Consider the following 20,639-nt stretch of genomic DNA (forward strand, 5'->3'; position numbering starts at 1 on the left):
GTTAGGGTTGGTGGGGAGGGGGCGGAAATTTAGGGCTTTAGTCCATTTTAGCCACCCCTAGGGACTAGTCGACTAAATGCTTTAGTTCCTCTTTTAGTATTTGTCTTTGGCTTCCTAAGGACTAAAAATGGACTAAAAGGAGGAGATAAAAGCTTTTGTCAAGGGATCCAAATAGGGTCTTACGTTAATGTATGAAACCACCTCTCACAACGCATAGTTTTACTTTACCATTGTTTGTTATATATACTTATACTCTTATTACTATTCGCTGTGGGGAGGGAGCGCTGAGAGGCACCGGTGCATACCGGCTCGACACGTGTCCCTGGAGAGGACAACCGACGCGGCGCGTGGATTCGTTGTCCGGTCCTGCTGCTGCACCGCCTGGCTCTTCTCGCTCTCTGCATGTGGGGCTGCCTACTGCCGCACCGCCTCTGCTGTGCGTGGGACATGCTGGGCTCTCCTCTCTCCGTCTCCACGGGACAGAGCCCATCCCACTGCGCCTCCTTTTCGCTTTCGTTTTCCTCTCGTGGAGGCGGCATAGGGTTGCCGTGCTCCAGTACTGCCACTGGGGCATGACGTCGGAGGAGCCGCGCTAGCCGAGCTCAAGCTCGCCCATGGCCTCCCCATCACCGGCCAACACTAGCCGCCGTAGCTGCCGCTGCCGCAGTAGAGGAGGGCTCGGGCCCGAGCTCGAGTCTGCCAGAGGGAGGGAGTGGCACGCTAGCCAAGGAAGGGGCCGAGCTTGAAGTAGAGAATGGGTCACCGCCCGCCGCTCGGTCGCGCCCTCCTGCGCGCGGCCGCCCTCTTGCCCATGGTGGCTGCCCGCCACGCCCGCCGCTGCGCCCTCCCTTGCTCGCGGCGAGCGAGGATGGCAGTCGGCGCGGGAGGAGGCTCTCGCGGAGCCACGCCGGCCGCGCTTGGGCGCCGCCGTGCATGCAGGACCCTGCGTGCCTCCACGGCGGAGAGCCCATGGCGTCCCCGTCGCCGGCCAACCCCAGCCGCTATAGCTACCGCCGCCGCTGTAGAGGAGGGTTCGGGCCCGAGCTTGAGTCCGCCGGAGGAAGGGAGTGGCGCGCCGGCCAGAGAAGAGGCCGAGCTCGAAGCAGAGAAGGGGCCACCGCCCGCCGCTCCGTCGCGCCCTCCTACACGTGGTGGCTGCCCGCGGCGCCTGCCGCTGTGCCCTCCCTTGCTCGCGGCGGGCGAGGATGGTAGTCGGCATGGGAGGAGGCCCTCGCGGAGCCACGCCGGCCGCGCTTGGGCGCCGCCATGCCTGCAGGCCCCTACATGCCTCCACGGCGAGTCGGCTGTGAGGCAGAGAAGGTCCACCACGCCCCTCCACAGAGCAGCCGACGTGCGTGGGGAAGAGGAGGCCGAGGTTGCTCCCCCGCCGCCACCGCCCGCCGCTGGACGCCGCCACCGCCGGCCACACCGTGCCGCCAGAGCCCCGCCGCCCGAGCTCCGCCCGCAGGGGAAGGGGGAGGGAGTGAAAGAGGGGGACGCCTGACGCCGCCGCAGATCCACGCCGTGGAGTGAGGATCGATGTGCGCCGACCCGCCCCGTCGCAGCTCCGTTCGCCGCCGCAGCTCCGCACACCTCTGTCTTGGCCGCGGCGCCCTCCCCGCCACCTTCCCCTGCTCGCCATGCCGCCGCGAGGCATGCCGCGCACGGCCGCTGGCTCGCCACGCCGCCGCGGCCCTCCCGCGTGTCGTGCACCAGGGCAGGCAGGGGCCACCGGCGGCCTGCCCCCCCCCGCCTGGGCCGGGACGGGTGACCGGCCGGACGCCCGCGCACGGAGCGCCGCCTTGCTGCCGTGGCCACCCCGCCGCAGCCTGCGCGCCATGGTCGCCGTCGACGAGGGGACTGTGGCCGCACTCGAGGGGGCAGTGGCCTCCACCGCCATGACCCGTCGGAGGAGCCGGCGGAGAGGGGCCGCGGCCGCCGCGCGCGCAGGTGGAGGTGCGGACGCCCGCACGCGCGCTGGGTTTGCGGCGGCGCGGTTCGCTGGAGACGAAGAAGCAAACCGGGTGCGGCGGAGCGCGCTGCTGTCCTAGTAGTATTTAACTGTTGTATGATGTTAAGATTAAATGTGCCACATGAATTGTGTGACCACTAGCAATTGTAACTAAATTAATTACTAACACATTAGGCATGGCCACATGGGAACGAGAAGAGTTGCGATGATATGAAACTAATTGCTCTTAATCGGGTTTCATTCATAGTCTTGGTAATTGGAACTCCAAGTTCATCCCATGAAACCCAACTCGCTCCTATCTCTATTCATAAATTCTACTCCCTCTGTTTTCATTTATATATCATATTAGGTTTGTCCTAAATCACATTTGGGAAACTTTGACCAAACTTATAGAAAGAAATAATAACATTTACAATACCAAATTTATTCCATCGAATCCACGTATATGTAGGGATGAAAACAGTCGGGAACGGTCGGGAAAATCTCCTAACCGTTACTGTTCCTGTTTTGTTTTGCCGGGAACGGGAGCGGGAATGGGAATTGCGGACGGGAAAACGAATCCGATATTACAGGATATCGGGAACGGAACATATCGATCGGGAACATGTCGATTACGATCGGGAAATATCAATTACGATCAGGAACACGATACATGTAACCACTTCATGCAATTAGCTCGACATAATAGTTACAACTATGTATGCATCACACATAATCAATCACACATAATCAAGGTAACAGAGAAGCAGTTCATGCGGCACTTTGAGGCCGAAGAAGCATCTGTAGTGGCCATCGCGCGCGCCTCTAAGCCCAACAACAACAGCGTGCCGTCGCTCGGCCCGCGCGCCCGCGCAGTCAAACTGCCGCGCCGAGAACTGGCCACCGCAGTTGTCGCCGAGGATGGCCAGGTTGTGCCCGTGCTGCTAGTCGCCGCCGTCCGACCTGCCGCGGTTCCAGGACTCCTCGTCGAGCTCCAGGTCGTAGCCTGTCTCCTCGCTGTCCGGCTCGAGTTTGTACTTCTCATCGAACAAGTCGACGAACACGATGCGGAGGCGGAACTCGACGGCGGGGATGTCTGGCGGCTCAGCAGAGGGCCCTGGGCATGGCCGCGGCCCACGCAGAAATTGGGGACAGCGGGACGACGGACGAGGTGGCCGGGGGCGGGAGGAGAGGGGTGCGGCGGCGTGTTCGGCGGCCGGCGGCGGGATGCGCTTGATGCAGGCCGCTGGCGGAGTTCAGACGCGCCGACGAGGCTGACGGACGATGGTGGCGGACGGCGGCAGGTCAAAGGGCTGCGGGCGGGTGGATCCAGCCTTCAGGCGAGCGTTGCGGCGGCCGCCCGGCTCCGGCGCACCGCCATCGCGGCAGCAAGGGGTGAGGTCCGGGGTGCGGCGGCGGCGGCTGGGTGGGGGTCGCAGGGTCGGGTCGGGATGGAATGGGATGGGAGGGCAGGCACCGATAAGCAGTTAGGGTTGGGGGGTTGCGGGTTGCTTTGGGCCAGTTATGGGCCTTTGGCCTTTGGCCTTTGACTCCTGCTGTCTGCGGAGGGTACTGTGGGCTGTGGGCTGAATTGGTGATTGTGCTACACAAATCCGGGAATTTCCCGGATGAAAACGGGAACCACGAATACGGTCGGGAAAACACCCCAACCGAATTCGTCCCCGTTCCCGCCCGTTTCCCTTTTTTTTTTCCATTTTCCTATTTTTCCAGCGGGAACGGTTCACGATTGGTTTAGACAGGAAACGGTGCCGGGACGGGATTTTCCCGTCCCGTTTTCAACCCTACGTATATGTTGATAATGCATATATTGGATACTATAGCTGTTGCTATATTTTTCTACAGACTTGATCAAAATTAATCAAGTTTGACTTAAAACAAGCCTAGTACGACATGTACATAAAAATGAAGGGAGTATGTATAATATGTCACCGATTTTTCCTATGGAACATGCTATTTAATGATGATGAAACTCCTATGAAACTTGCATTGAGATTGGCCAATACGGTGATGGGTAGAGTATATATCAGTTTCTAAAATTCAACATTTAAAGTTTGGAAAACCAACAATTAATCTTGAACAAATTAAAAGATCACAGACCATCATCAACACTGATGCCCAGGCTGCTGATGAAGAACCAACCATGGGTTTGTGTCGTCGCGTTGTCCCACAGCAGGAAACTAAAGCCGGCCTGCCGCGTGCGCGTGCGCGTACCTTTGAGCCGACCCAGCAGAGGGCGCGGCGGCGGCGCCGCCGCGCCCACACCGGCACGGCAACAAAGACGTCTGAGCGCGGTCGCTAGCGCGCCCGGCCGCGCGGTGTCTGTCTGCCTGTTCACAGCGACTAAGATGCCGCAGCTACTCGCCCGCACAAGATTCTTGTTAACAAAAAAAAGATTCTAGCAGTCCAACAATAAACATCTCTTAAACAAGATGATATCAGAATATCCTAATAATCTCAGTCTAATATAACTAATATATCAGGAGAGAATGAATCCTTTCCTTAATTTGAGGAGGGTTGAAGTAGAATATTGAGATAAACTAATAATTATTAGAGAAAGGAGGGTTGAAGTAAAATATTGAGATAAACTAATAATTATTAGAGAAAGGAAGAGGTATTAGGAAATTGCTAGAGTATCTTTTTTCAATATTAATAGTTTAATGCGGAAAGAGAGACCGCTGGAGATGTCCTAATCCACATCTCTCTTTCATTTATCCTTTGTCGGTCAAACATGAACAAGCGAGTTACGTTGTTAGTGTTGTACCGGCATGCAGTGGTGTGCAAACAGTTCGGCGGGAATCAGTTGGAGGGAAATTATATTACTCCCTTCATTCTAAACTGTAGACTGTTTTGAAAAAAATTAGATACCCCTAGATATACTCTGTGTTTAGCTACGTAGCAAAAAACTATGTATTTAGGCACACATACCAGCACGGTAAAAAAGATGCCTCAGCTAGCGGTCGCTACCGTCCCCGGGCGCCGTGCTTGCATTGTGGCGCACTGTCTGCCCGTCGGCAGCGATTGCGATGCCGCGGCTACTCGGCCACACTTGCCGCACAAGAGTCTTCAGCAATTCAACAATGCAATCGGTCAATTGGTGTCGAAATTGCAAAAGGGCATGTACTTTAGTGATTATAGGAGTCTCACTAGCATCTCAGATCTTGGGTTTGACTTCTTGTGGGAGCAAATATTCTAGAATTTATCGGCGTTGTGCATTTAGTGGTAGACGACATTCCCGTCGACAGCAAGATGCCTATGGTGACTTCGTCAATCTTGAGATTTCACCGGCTCAATCTTTGAAGATACTCATAGGGGTAGCGTTAGCGTACGTGTGTTCATATGAGCGAGTGTGCATGCGTTGTGAGTGTCTGAGTTGTACTGTGTAATCTAAAAAAATTGATGTCCAAATTGAACCGGTTGCAGGAAAATTATATACATAATAATAACTAGATAATTATACATATGCGTTGCTACGGATAGAGTTGGTATAAGTATCAGATACATATAGTTATTTGTTCGTTAATTTGCTAGGATTTACATGATCGAGTCGTGGACGAAGGGCTATTCCGACTCGTATACTGGATGAACTAAGATCCACCTATCAATAATACAAGACGAATCAAACCAAAAATTTAGGTGAAAACCTTACTTATTTTAGAAATAGATATAAATATACTCTTTCGATCCGTTTATTTCTGAAAGGTGTTGTCATCTGATATTCATATTTAAGATCACTTTTGAAAAGACATAATCAACAATTTATATCTGATAAAAACAAATGGAGATATTAGGTACCTAGTGATACTCCGATAAACTGTGAGGCGCCTCGGTAGATAAAACTCGCCCTAAGAGCATCTCAAAGAGTTTTTTCTATAATCTTAACTAAATTTAAAGTTTTACAAGCTTTGTAAAAAGATAGAAGACTTCCTATAGCATGGGTAAACCAATAGATTTTTTAAAAGAGCACTCTCCCTATGTTACTGTGCCTGTGGACCCCACGCGTCATACTCATTTTCTTACCTTTTTCCCCACCTCTCCTCTCTCTCTCCCCCCGATGGGCCTCGCCTGCGCAGCAGTCGGCGCGCGAGGGCGCTCAGGTTGTGCGCGGCCTCCTCCATATGGCGACGGCCAGGCCAGCGCTCAACGGCGCTCCGGCACGGCGAGGCTGGAGCTTGGCGGCGGCCCAAGATAGCGGGGGCGGAGGCGGCGCGCGACGACGGCTCGGGATGGCGAGGGTCAGGGCGGCGCTCGCCGGTGGCCTGGGATAGCGGCGGCGGCGCTTGGGGCGGCCCGGGACGGCGGCGGCAGGGGCAGTGCTCGACGGTGGGTCAGCGCATGGCGGCGGCCCGGGACAAGGCAGAGGCGGCCCGGGACGGCGGTGGCGGGGGCGGTGCTCGACGGCGGCACGGGAAGGCGAGGTTGGGGGCGGCGCTCGCCGGCGGCCTGGGACAACGGCGACGGCGCTCGGGGTGGCTCGGGACGGCGGTGGCAGGGACAGTGCTCGACGGCGGGTCGGCGCTCGGCGGCGGCCCGGGACAGGGCGGGGTGGCGCTCGCCGGCGGCCTAGGACGGCGGGGGCGAGCGCCCTCGGCCAGAGTGACCGGGGTGTGGCGGAGGAGGTCGGCACCAGAGGAGGGGCAAGGGGTGAGGAAGAGAGTGGAATGGGCTCGGGTTGGGCAGGCGGGCTAGACAAAAGGGTTGGGGTCGGGCACAGAGGCAGGAGCTGTCGTGGAGTCTACCTCGACCGATGTGCTGGCGTCCACGTGGGCAAAAGTGGTAAAAATGTAAATATTTTCTCTCTCTCTCGTACTGATTCTGTAGTGCCAAAAAAAGGATTTTATCTCAGGAGGTGGCAATTGTTATAATGGTATAAAGTTAAATTCCCCGAGCGAGAGCGACGGATTTTTGGCGCAGGAAACGGGGGCACGCGCGAGAAGGAAGATGGCAGATGGCAAGGGGAGGAGCATGGGAAAAAAACTAGCGGAGGACATGATATGTCGAGCGGGATAGGGATGAGAGAAAAAAAGGAGAGCCTGTTGGATTTGATTTTTATATAATTTATTCAGCCAAATGAATTTACAAAGGCTGTTGGTGCTGCTTTAATAAAGTCTATATCTGTATATATAGTGTGCAACTCTTTGCATATGGAGCATTATTTACATCTCCCGGAGCTTGCACTGTAGTACGTGATCTTGTGTGTCGTCAAGTGAAGTGCTGCGTCCTCGCAAAAAAAAAAAAAGTGCTGCATCCTGAGTCCTGACGGCGGAGCGGCGAGGAGTATCTTTTACTTCGCACGGCCGCATCACCTGCTGGCACACGGCTTTCCTTTAACCTGTTCATAATTTCCGTAGAGGGAAAAAAATTAAGAAACAGTTGGCACGGTGCCTATTTTGAGATCGGGTACACCACATCTGCTATGTCAGAGGCACCCACTACGCCTATCTGCACACAATGCGAACAACTATGACAACCAAAGAACTACTCAGATAGCGGAGGTCGTGGTTATTGTCATTCAATAACAATTCTTATCGGGAGCATCTTTCCCTTGCACTCGACACATGAGATGCTGTTGTGCGAGTTCATCGTTTCCCGCAGAGTCAAACAAAAATAGATAGGGCCTACATACATGTTTGTACGATATTCTGTTTTCAAATCAAATGTAAAAACAAAAGCACGTTACCTCACTACTACAGAATAGGTTTTTGTTCTAGGCCATTTGTCCCGACAGCCTTTGGGCCCGGGACAATAGGTGGCTTTTGTCCCGGGTCCAACGGCTAGCCGGGCCAGCGGGGGGTGGGGGGATAACCGGGATAAAAGGGTGGTCTTTTATCCCGGTTGGTGGCTCCAACCGGGACAAAAGGCATGCACAGCCTTTTGTCCCGGTTGGAGCCACCAACCGAGATAAAAGGCTCCCCTTTTGTCCCAGTTGGTGTCTCCAACCGGGACAAAAGGCCTTGGCCCCCTTATCCCCTTCCCTCTCCCCCGCCTGAGCCATTCAGCTCACTTGTTTCTTACTATTTTTGGCTCGGGAGAGAGGAGTTCTTGCTCATTTCTTCACCACATTTGTGAAGATCTTTGATTCTCCGTCTATCCATCGGCGCTAAAGGTTTGTGGCTTATTTTTCTATTCTTCCTTGGCTTGTATAGCTCATTTCATGCTTTAGAAATAGAGAAAATGTGTAGCTAGCTCATTTCTTGGACATTTAGCTAGATTGCATATGTAGGTGTGATTTTCTTTTAGATTTATATGAGTATGTGGATAGTAGAAATTTTTAGAATGAGTGTAGACACTTCATGTGATGTACTTGTATATATGACCATATTGTGTATAGTTGATTTTTGTATTCATGAATGAATTAATGAAATGAGTATATTAAAATTTTTGTATTATGAATGGATTATTTTGACACTCTAGTGATGTATTTATTCAGGCTCACATTGAAACCATCTAAAAGCTAAAAAAAATCTTTATTTCGAAACAAGTATACGTCGTTAATCTCCATCCAACGGTGATGGCACTACCTTTCGGGGATACACGATGCGCTATAAGGACGTCGCGAATCGGCTGGTCGCATCACCAGCACTTCCGATTGATAAGAAGACAGCATTTGACGCAGTCAGCATGGCCGTTGTTGTACTGAGAGCATATCAACGAGCACGCTGCCTGTGCCAAGTGCTGTGCCTATTAATCATAAATATTGGTGCTGCGACTGGCCGATTGGTGACATCCTTGTACCGCACCGTGTCCCCCCGAAAGGCAGTGTCATCACCGCAGGGTTGAGGTTACTGACATATACATTTTTAGAAATAAAGGTTTATTTTTCTTCTAAAGGGTTTCTGGATATTGAAAAGAGTACTCCTGGAACTGAAGGGTGTCAAAGTAATTAGAAGTTATAGAGATTTCTTTCAATTAATTAAAGATTTCTTTCAATTAATGATACATTTCGTCTTTTTTATATGATTTCATTGTTATTTGCAAGAGTTATTAATCTGATCATTGTAATTGTAATAGTAAATATTTTTTGCATTGTAATGGTAAGAATCTATAATTTTGTGGAAAATAAAGGTATTTTTCAGTAAAATATGGCTTCAGCAGCTGGAGGGAGTGGCGCCGGTGGGGGTGATCGTTGTCCTTCTGGAGAGAAGGGCACAACTCGAGTAGGTCGTCGGTCCAAAAAATCTAGTGCTTTTCATAGGGCAGCGCTCCGTTATTTGGAAAAAGAATATAGAGAATGCATGGCAAGGGGCGAGGAATCTCCGTTTGATCTTGATGATTTATTGCGGCGTTATGGTTCGTCACCACCAAACTCGGAGGTTTCAGCTCCGCCATCTTCTTCTGCGCCAGCAAGAAATCCGTTAGAGCATTCTGCGTTGCAACGCAAGGATGGTTTAAAACCTATGTGTTGTTGTCCGAATTTTTAAGTTTCATGTATAGTACTCCTTTGTTAAGTTCTGTAATGGATTAAGTACTCCTTTTAATTAATCAAGATGTATGATGAATATTGCATATCTTTTAATTATTCATGTTATGTTACATTTAGTTTAATTTAGGTTTGATATATTTTATTTATTCGATACGTGTAAATAATTCAAATCGATTTATTTAAAATGCAGATGGACCGGCAATGGATGTACAATGCTGACCGACGTTCGAAAGAATTCATTGATGGCCTGCATTATTTTTTGTCTGTGGCTGAGGCAAATAAGCAGAATGGTTTTATGTGGTGCCCGTGTGTTCATTGCAACAATAACAAGGATTACTCATCTTCAAAAATCCTACACAGCCACATTTTCGCAAATGGTTTCATGGAGAAGTATGTTTGTTGGACGAAGCACGGAGAACATGGGGTTACCATGGAAGACAATGAAGAAGAAGATTTTGACGACCACTTTTCCGGGAATGCTAGAATCGGTGCATTCGATGACGATATTCCCATGGAAGAGCCCGAAGTAGATGTAGCAGAAAATGATCCCAGCGACGATCTGGGACAGGCATTGCACAATGTGCAGGAAGACTGTGAGAGTGAAACGGAGAGGTTGAAGTTCCAGAAGTTGTTAGAGGACCAAAGTAAGTTGTTGTACCCTGATTGTCAAAATGGATTGAAGAAACTTGGCACCACCTTGGAGTTGCTGCAATGGAAGGCGACAAATGGTGTATCCGATAAGGGATTTGGTGAATTACTCAAACTTGTTAAAAAAATGCTTCCTAAGGACAACAAATTGCCTGCCACAACGTATGAAGCCAAACAACTTGTTTGCCCTTTAGGATTGGAAGTGCAAAAGATATATGCATGCCCCAACGACTGCATCCTCTACCGAGGCGAGTACGAGAATTTGGATGCATGTCCCGTATGCAGTGCATTGCGTTACAAGATTAGAAAAGATGATCCTGGAGATGTCGAGTGGGAGCCTCCCCGGAAGAGAGTTCCTGCGAAGGTCATGTGGTATTCGCCTATAATACCACGTTTGAAGCGTCTGTTTAGAAATAAAGATAATGCTAAGTTGATGCGATGGCACAAAGAGGAACGCAAGAAAGACTCGATGTTGAGACACCCCGCTGATGGGTCGCAGTGGAGAAAAATAGATAGAACGTACCCTGAATTTGATTTGGATGCGAGAAACATAAGGTTCGGTTTGAGTACGGATGGCATGAATCCTTTTGGTGAGATGAGCAGTGGTCATAGCACTTGGCCTGTGACTCTTTGTATGTACAATCTTCCACCATGGCTCTGCATGAAACGAATGTTCATTATGACACCAGTGCTTATCCCGAGTCCAAAGCAGCCTGTAAATGACATTGATGTGTACCTAAGACTATTGGTCGAAGAACTATTATTGCTCTAGGCGATGAAGGTGTACGGATGTGGGATGAATACAAACAGGAAAACTTCAACATACGAGCATTGCTGTTCGTAACGATCAATAACTGGCCTGCTCTTAGTAACTTGTCATGACATTCGAACAAGGGATACAAAACATGCACACACTGTTTAGATGATACCGATAATATATGGTTGACTCACTGTAAGAAGGTTGTATACATGGGTCATCGTCGGTTTCTTCCCATCAGGCATGCGGTACGAAAGAAGGGCAAGCATTTCAAAGCCAAGTGGACCACCGAACAAAACCAATGCACCGTAGTGGTAAAGACGTCTTTAACATGGTAAAAGATCTAAAAGTTATTTTTGGAAAGGGATCTGGTAGCCAACCTGTTCCGAACGAAAATGGAATGACGCCCATGTGGAAGAAGAAATCTATATTTTGGGAGCTACCATATTGGGAAGTCTTAGATGTTCATCATGCAATTGATGTGATGCACCTCACGAAGAATTTTTGTGTCAACTTGATAGCATTCTTGGGAGTGTACGGAAAGACAAAAGATACAGTAGAAGCACGTCAAGAATTTCAATATATGGAAGAACGAGATGCCTTACATCCACAACAGCGAGATAATGACGACAATACTTAAGTCCTGCTAGCTATACTCTTAGCAAGGAAGAGAAAGAAACCATGTTTGACTGCTTGAGCAGTATAAAGGTTCCATCTGGATACTCATTGGCTAGGGGACCATCTTGGAATATCTTAACATACCAAGGGTATGAGATAAATGGAAACACATTTTATATGATAGCCCAAGATAAAAAGAGTACCAACCAAAACAGCGGTGTTCGTATGGATGCCATGAACAATAATAGAAAAAAGGACACATATTACAGCTACATTGAAGAGATACGGGAGCTAGATTAAGGTCCCAATTTCAAGGTGCCTCTATTTCGTTGCCAATGGGTTAAGCTATCTGGAGGAGGGGTAACAAAAGATGAGTATGAGATGACAATAGTTGATCTCAACAATCTTGGATATAGAGACGAGCCATTTGTCCTAGCCCAGGATGTCGCTCAGGTTTTCTACATTAAGTACATGTCCAGCAAGCCAAAGAAGGGGATAAACAAACAAAAAATGAGCCTAAGCGACACGTAGTTCTATCAGGAAAGAGAAACATCGTTGGAGTGGAGGACAAGACAGACTTGTCAGAAGAATATAATAATTTTATTACCATTCCAACTTTCGAAGTAAATGCTGATCCATGCATCCTGTTAGCCAATGATGATGCTCCATACTTGCGCCGTGATCATAATGAAGGGACATTTGTGAAGAGAAAATCTATTACCGCTAATCCTTCATGTACTTGAATCATTTTATATTATTGTATAAAAACATAATCGCAATTCGAATATTTTTATTATATATGTATTGTACAATTATACTTTATGTGTTATATATATCATTTTTTATTTTTTTCACTTAATTACCAGACTCAATTATAATTTTATTAATTTCATGAAATTGCATTCACATTAACACACTATACTCTCTCACTAACACACACAATCTCACTAACACACACTATCTCTCAAACTCACACACTACTCATTAATATCATAAAATTACTTAATTATATGTAAAATTCACTTTTTAAACATTAATATCGTGATAGAATCCACTTTCTGTTGAAAAGCAACAGTTTGAAAAAATTTGTTCACCTAATATATTTTTGCATGGTCAAAATAATAAATATGATTTCAAAAAAGTTAGACATTTCGTTGACCCAATCACTTGAATGAAAATTAATTATTTTTGTTGAGTGTATCAAGTTTATATAGAGATAAGAAATTTTGTTCCATAGTTTTTGGAATCAAAATTTATTAACTGAATTAACAAATGAAAGCCTATTTTAAAAGAGAAGTAAAAAGAAACAAAAACAAACATAAAATTTGGCAGGAATGAGGGAAAACAGGCCCTTTTTGTCACGGGTGGTAGATCCACCCGGGACTAAAGGTGGGCCGCGGGCTGTGAATTTTCCCGGCCCGCCCAAAAATACCTTTTTCTCCCGGGTGGATCCACGACCCAGGACAAAAAGCCCTTTTGTCTCTGGTGAAGCCACCACCCGGGACAAAAGAGTCTTTTGTCCCGGGTCGTGGCTCCACCCGGCCCCCTTTTCCAACACTTAGACACTTCTGCGCCGTCGACCCTCCTCGCCGCCGTCGTCCCGAGCTCCGCGCCGCCCCGACCGAGAGCTCCGCACCGCCGCCCCGAGAGCTCCGCGCCGCCGCCCCGCGACCCCGAGACCGCCGCCGCGTCGTGGCCCCGACCACCGCCCGGAGGATGTCCCCACCCAGTGCGCCGCCGTCGTCCTCCCCGAGCGCCACCCAGAGGACTGCCTCCCCGAGCGCCACGCCCAGATTATCGATGCGCTGCGCAGCCTCGTCGTCGCCGACCTCTGCCTCGCCCGTGCGCCGCCGCCGAGCCCAGCCGTCGCCGCGCCTGTGCGCCGCCACGACCTCGCCGCCGTACGTGAGCACGCCGGCTGTGGGCAGCCGCCACCCCGCCCGCAAACTCTACATTTTTTGTGAATTAGGCTCAAATTTTAGTGATTTATGACCAAATTTTAGTGAATTTTGTGCAAATTTAAACCATAATTTGATGTAAATTAGGTGTTAATTTGTTTAATGTGTTTAATGTGTTAATTTACAAATTTGAGGATATGAAATTTGTTTAATGTGTTAATTTGTAAATGGTAAATTAGGGTATTTAATTTGATGTAGTATGAAATTAGTTGATAATGAATTTTAGTAAATTTAATTTGTTTAATGTGTTAATTTTTTTGTGTGAATTTCTTAAATTGTAAATTATGGTATTTAATTTGATGTAAATTAGGTGTTAATTTGTTTAATGAGTTAATGTATAGTGAAATTATATTTAATTTGTAAATATATGAATGTGTATGTATATGTGTGTATGTGTGTACGTACGCCGATCCAATCCTCGTCCAGCTAAACGTATGCCGATTTGATCCTCGTCCAGCTAAACGTACGCCGATTTGATCCTCGTCCATCTAAACGTAGGCCGATCCAATCCTCGTCCATGTAAACGTTGTCGTCCCATCCAATACTCGTTTATCTAAACGTACGACGATCCAAAGAAACGTCCAGCTAAACGAAGTCCGATCCAAACATAGTCTCCTTCTCGATCGGGGCAAATAAGGACTTTTTGGAATCCTTGTGATTAGATCTATTCAGTATAGTCATAATATGGGAATTACTTAGTGAATATTTTATTGAATTACTTAGTGACATACTTGGAATTACTTAGTCAATATTGATGTGAATATTTTATTGAATTATTTGTATTCATATTTTAGTTACGATGGACCCGCGACACACAGACGCGGAAGACGAATAGTTCCTGTTGAATATGATTGGCGAAGGTCAAGGAGATGTCGTTGAACAAGCTGATGATGGTAGCAATACCGACATATATTTGAATATGTCCGGTGATGGAATTGAGCCACCATCTATTCAGGATGACGTTGCTGCTGATCAAAGTGCTAATGTACATATCACAACTATACTTATTTGTAGTGACAATCATATTTTCATCTGAATCTATATGAATACTATGAATGTTTTTTTATAGCCGTTTGGATCATCATCACAGCAGAAAAAGACAAAGCGAGGCCCAACAAAAAAACTGGAAGGGCAGTTCATTATAACGGAAGTTGGTCCAGATGGCGAACTGATCGCTCTAGAAGCTGCCGCCAAAAAATTCATAAGACAATCCGGATGTATTGTCAGGGACCACATCCCGATCAGCTTCAGGCTCTGGAAAGTTTCCAATCCAAGCAAGGAACGGGATGCGGTACCCGAAAGAGAAAAAGAATGGTGCTGGCGGGAGCTTAAGAATAACTTCACGGTTCCAACTGAATCCGAAGAGATATGCAAGCGCTGGACCCTGAATAAGATGGCCGAACAACTGCAATCATTCAAGAAAATTTTGATGAAGAAATATATCAAGACCGGGACCACACCTGTATTTACCGGCGAGCTCGAAAAGCTCAGGGGTCACTGGGATGCATTTGTGGGATACAAGTCTTGAGAGCTTGGGCTTCAGAAGGTGCAGAAGGCCAAAGACAATGCCTCGAAGAAAGTGTACCATCACACTCTAGGCCAAGGAGGCTACAAGCTTGCAATATCCAAATGGGAGAAGATGGAGCAGGATCTGCTTGACAGAGGCATCCAACCTGCGACCATGAACTGGCCTGAAAGGTCAAGGACCTTGTTTTATGGTCATGGGGGAAGCTTGGACCCATTGGCTGGTGACTGCATCTATGGGCCAAACATCCAGCGAGCAGCCCAGAGACTACAGGAGGCCATACAAGCAGTGGCCGAGGGAACATTCCAGCCGGATAGAGAAAGGGACGAGCTGACTTACGCCCTTGAGAATCCAGAGCATCCGGGCTGCACAAGAGGCAAAGGCGTGGTTCCATGGAAGTATGGGTTCAGGGATTACATTGAATCATATAGAAGCCGGCAAAGAAGAAAGAATGATGAGCGGGAGCACTTGCGAAGGCTAGAGGAACGACTCATGTCACACGAAAGACTGGAGGAGGAGATTCAATGCCAAGTGGCCATAGCAATGAGCCAGCAACATCAAGCGCAAACGGTGCCTCCAGAGCCTAATGTCGCAGCCGATCATCTGTCTCAGCGGAAAAGCAGCTGCGCTTCCACAGACGTCACCGTCGCCGAGCCAACGGGGATCCAGGCCGCAGTTGAAGCGATGGCCCCGCAGCAATTTCCAGTGGATGAGATCACCCAGCGGACACCTTGTGACCTGTAGACTGCCCTTAAGAACTTAATGTTCACTATTGCGTACGGTACCGCCATGCCAACCCAACTAGGCGACGTGTACCACGGGAAGCAAATTCCGCCAGAATACACAAGAGTTGGCGTGGAGAAGGTGTGCCAGGGTTAGGAGACGCTCGAGCTTGATATTCCTGCAGGCAATGGGGAGAGGACACTAGCAGAAGCCATTCATGGCTACATCCTATGGGATAAGCGCTATATTGTCCTAAAGTCGGATGATCAAACACTAAGACTGGCATCTCAGCATGCCTCTCCAAGGCCGGCATCTCCGCAAAACTCCCCAAGGGCAGCACTGTCTCGGCAAGGTTCACCGGCACATTCTCCATCACCATCATCTCATGCGCCGATGAAAACTCAAGCATCACCATCGCCTCCATGGTCACCCCCTCCGCTACCGGCAAAGAAGCAGAAACAACGGCTGGCAAAGAAGGTAGCTGCACCGGCTAAGGAGCCTCCAAAGAAGAAGGAAAAGGAGAAGAAAACCAAGGAGACTCATATTAAACCCTGGGACATGAGCCTTGAAGAATGCGATCAGATAACTCAAGAAAGAGTTAAAGAGCACTTCAAGCCGAAGCCGAAGCCGGAGCCCGAGAAAGTGATAATTCCGATAGATTTGAAATTTTTTAAGGGAATGTGCGAAGCAAATAAGAGAAAATTCATTCCGAGAGATCCCCCTTCAGACTACGAACGCACAATTATCAAAACTACTGAGAAAAAGAAGAGACAATCAAAGTCGTCGTCGTCCGACGTTCCACAGCTCAGAGCATAAAAGAAACAATCAATAGAGCCTCTCGTAGTGGGACAGACGACGCAAGAACAAGACTTTGTTATATTTTTGAAAGAATCAAACCTGACGGCGGCTCAGATTGCAGGGGGAGAAGATATTCCAAAGGCCGATGTGGTCGTCAAATGGACGTATGAGATCGGAAAAACTCTTGTACCCCCCGAAGTAGTGTCCGTGCTTCCAACGCAAATGTATAAGCTGCACCAGCACTACATGCATGCGATGGCCGATTGCATCTTCATGCAGGGCGCAAAGATTAAAGATGACGATTTCTTACGGGGGGAGGCCATTATATGGATAAACTGGGAAGAAATGTACCAACTATTCCATCAGGAGGCCCTCGACATCTCTATGGTCGGTTTGTGGGTTCTGTAAGTATTTTACTCTCCTTACGTATTGTTTTGGATGATCTCAACATACTGATCCCTTGATTTATTTGGTATCATGTAGAATGGAGATACAAACTTGCATGAGAAAGGGATACTTTCACCTCGGCTTCATCGACCCAATTACTTGTAATTGGAGGATTCTACGTGACACTGCCGATGAGCTATACCAAAACTTGTTCAAGTACATAAGAGTTCATCACAACAAGCAAATGATATTTTTTCCTTACAACTTTGCGTGAGTGATTCCTTTCATCTAACTCTTTCTATTCTGTAATCGAATTGTTTAAACCTTAACTACCAATAACTGCCTCCGTATAATCTTGCAGTGAACACTGTGTCCTAATTGTCATAATTCCTGAGAAGAGCCTACTCTTGGTTATGGACTCATTGAGGAGACCTCCAGAACAATATGAAAATCTTCTTAACATGATGAAAAAGTAATTCTACCACTACTCCGTCGATGACCGATAATTTGAATCACTTTGTTACTTGACTATAATTGTTCTAATCATACACAGGATTTGGAAAGAATTCGCTAAAAATCATCCAGGCAAATTTGACAAGAAATTGAAGATCAAGACAGATTTTGCGGTACGCACTTGGATGATTCATTGCACGATTCATTAGTTTTATTATATATTGATGTAAATACCTGATAATTTCTTCTCTCTTAAAGTGTATGAGGCAGAAACAAGACACTGTATTTTGCGCATACTATGTATGCGAGAACATCTATGGTCTGGTAGGTCCTCCAAAGGGCTGGACAGATTGGGAGGAGGAAGTAAGTAAAAAACTTGTATATCCTCGAAATTAATTATCCCCTTTTTCCATAGGTCGAGGAGATGCGCGATAAACTCATACCGGAGGAAAAGATTATGGCGATTCAAGAACAATTGTCCGGATTTATTGTTGAGCAAGTCCTCGATCCAAAAGGCGAATTCTACTATGATGGACTATCTAATATTGGCAATCGCAGCAAATATGATAATATACACGTATATATGTAATTAAGAACGAATATACCTATGTAAATATATATGTGTGTATCTATTAAATTTCTATTTATGAGTATGTATGTATTATATATATAAGCACTCCAATAATATATATGTGTATATATATATATATTTATATAATATTGGTCCTAGACATTTTCATATGTAAAGGAATTCACATGTATAGATATGTGTATACATATATATATATATAAGTGAATTAATTTATATATGAAAACTATCTAGGACAAATATTATATAAGTAACTATATATATATGTATATATTAGTGGAGATCATACACACTGAATTCCAATACATAAGTTTAATTGAAATGTAAAAGTATAATTGGAATAGAAAAAGAATTGAGAAAAGGAAAACAGGAAAAAAAAGGACCTTTTGTCCCGGTTGGTAACACCAATGGGGACAAAAGGGTGCGCCAGCCACGTGACGCTGGCAGCACCTTTTGTCCCGGTTGCCAGACCCGGGACAAAAGGACCCCCCTTTTGTCCCGGCCTGGCGTTCCCGGTTGGGAAACCGGGACAACAAAGGTTTCCTAACCGGGACAAATTAGCCTTTCTGTAGTAGTGCCTGATGTAATAATGTCACACACTCTACTACCCCACTAGCTACCCAGTACCCACCTCACCTCGCGCAAGCAACTAGGGCAACTTGGCACACATTACTGTGTAATTCGTCTCCTTTAAAGTTTTTGTATACACCCTGGCTGATGTATCATAAGGGAAAATCTTCCAAGATGTATTTTCTCTATAAGTTTGCCCTTACGGCTAGCCGCGCCCTCTCCATTCCATTCCTTACAAAATTAAGAAAGGAAAAAAAAAACTATTCTTGTTCTGTCTAGTATATATGTTTTGGTTCAATTTTCAATTTTAGTGCATTGGAAAAGCGACACCATGTAGCCTCGTTCACACTTATCGATGATGTGTTTTAGTTTTTCTTTAAAAAAATACATTACATAAGCAGACGCTCATACACATACTTATCCATGATTGCAAATTCACCCAGACACCCAGAAAAATAAAAGGACAAAATTTGGAAATTGAACCTTTTAAATGAGTAGTGGGTGTCAGCTATATTACAACGACAAATTTTGGTCTGCGCTATCTTAGTTTGTTAGGGGGAAATGAGGAACACGTGGAGAGACTTACCTAGGATCATGTCTTTGTGTGGATAAAAGTCCTAATCCTAGTTGTGTACTTTTTTTTTTGCTATTACACAATACAACTCGATCGGATACTCACAACGTACGCACACTCACCCTTCTTCAAAGACTAAGCCAGCAAATCTTTGGGATTGATGAAGTCACCACAGGTGTCTCGCTGTCGATGGGAACGCCGCCTACCACCACTACAAGAGATTTGACTATCCTTGATGATCCATTATCATCACTGAAAATATGGGTTTTCGTCATAGAAGTGCAATAGTGACATTTTTAGTGTGTCATGATGATCGTCACAGAACGACCGTCACAAAATGTCATTTATGACGTTCTTATGAAAATAATCATAGAATGAAACACATTTGTGACGATTTGCTTATTGTCACAAAAGTACGTTTGGTGACGATTTCCTCATCATCATAAAATGCCTCTAATGACGATTATTGTCACTAAATTTGTACCTTCTATGACAATTGTTTTTTTATCATATAATGCTTTAGCAGAACGTCACAAACCATGAACCAGCATGACTAGTCTATGACGAATAGACAAAAATTATTATGATAACACAAACATGTATTAGACAATCCTTGTAGAATTGCTCAATTGAAGCATTCAAAATTACATGGTATTTATACATCATGTGCCATTACAACCATTTCATAACATGTCATTTTGTCACATGTTTTGGACCATCCAAGTGACACAAAACTAAAGTAAATGGACGCCTATGTTCACCAAATAAACTTGCTCGATAAAGTACTGTACCAAAAAAAAAGACACTACAACATCATTTGCAGAGTTTGGCTCTTCACCTTCTATGCCATCACACTTTCATTGCTCCATAGTCTTCAACCGTAATGCTTGAGCAAGATGACACTACAGGAAACAAAAATGATAAGAAGGCATAACTAGAACCATGTAAAACTAGCATTCTAACTTTATCCTTGACATGACAAGCAGGGTTGTATTAGCATTCTAACTTTATACTTGTGGACAAAGAATTATCAATCAAGTCGCAAGAACATTCTAGTGCCAAAAGGCCAAACTGTCACTCAAGCTTTATGCTAGAAGTAGATCACAAACTAAAAAGGCTACTGGTAAGCTAATGATCATGTTATCAGACCAATTGCTTTTAAGTTCTTCTGAAGTGTATCTCAAACACTACCAGAGGGAAAAGAAAGCTCTATATTGATCCAGCAGTGGTCATGCATTGCAAAAGTTAAAAATTAGGCCAACAAAGGTAAATAATATCACTATAAAGAAACAATTTTGAAGGTGATCTTACAAAGATTGCGGCCAGTGGTTATGCATTGCAAAAGGTATGGCTTGATCCGCTCTCTTAGTTCCTGTGAAATGCAGTTCAAAACCAACCAAAAAACACATTAAATTATATCAATGAAGTAACATCAGGGCATGCAGTAAATAGACCAACAATAATAAATAAGGAACTGAAGTCCTAGGTTGTTAAGCTTGTCCCTTGAAACCTTTCTGTATACCCTGTTTTTATCCATCATCATTTTTTAGAGTTAAGGGTACAGAAAAGGCAAGTAGGCAGACAATAGGGTAATGCATTCTCCTTTAAACATGCTTGTTCCCTCTTTCCACTCACTGATTGATCTTT

This window comes from Panicum virgatum, chromosome 9N, assembly GCF_016808335.1.
Source record: "Panicum virgatum strain AP13 chromosome 9N, P.virgatum_v5, whole genome shotgun sequence".
NCBI classification, from domain to species: Eukaryota; Viridiplantae; Streptophyta; class Magnoliopsida; order Poales; family Poaceae; genus Panicum; species Panicum virgatum.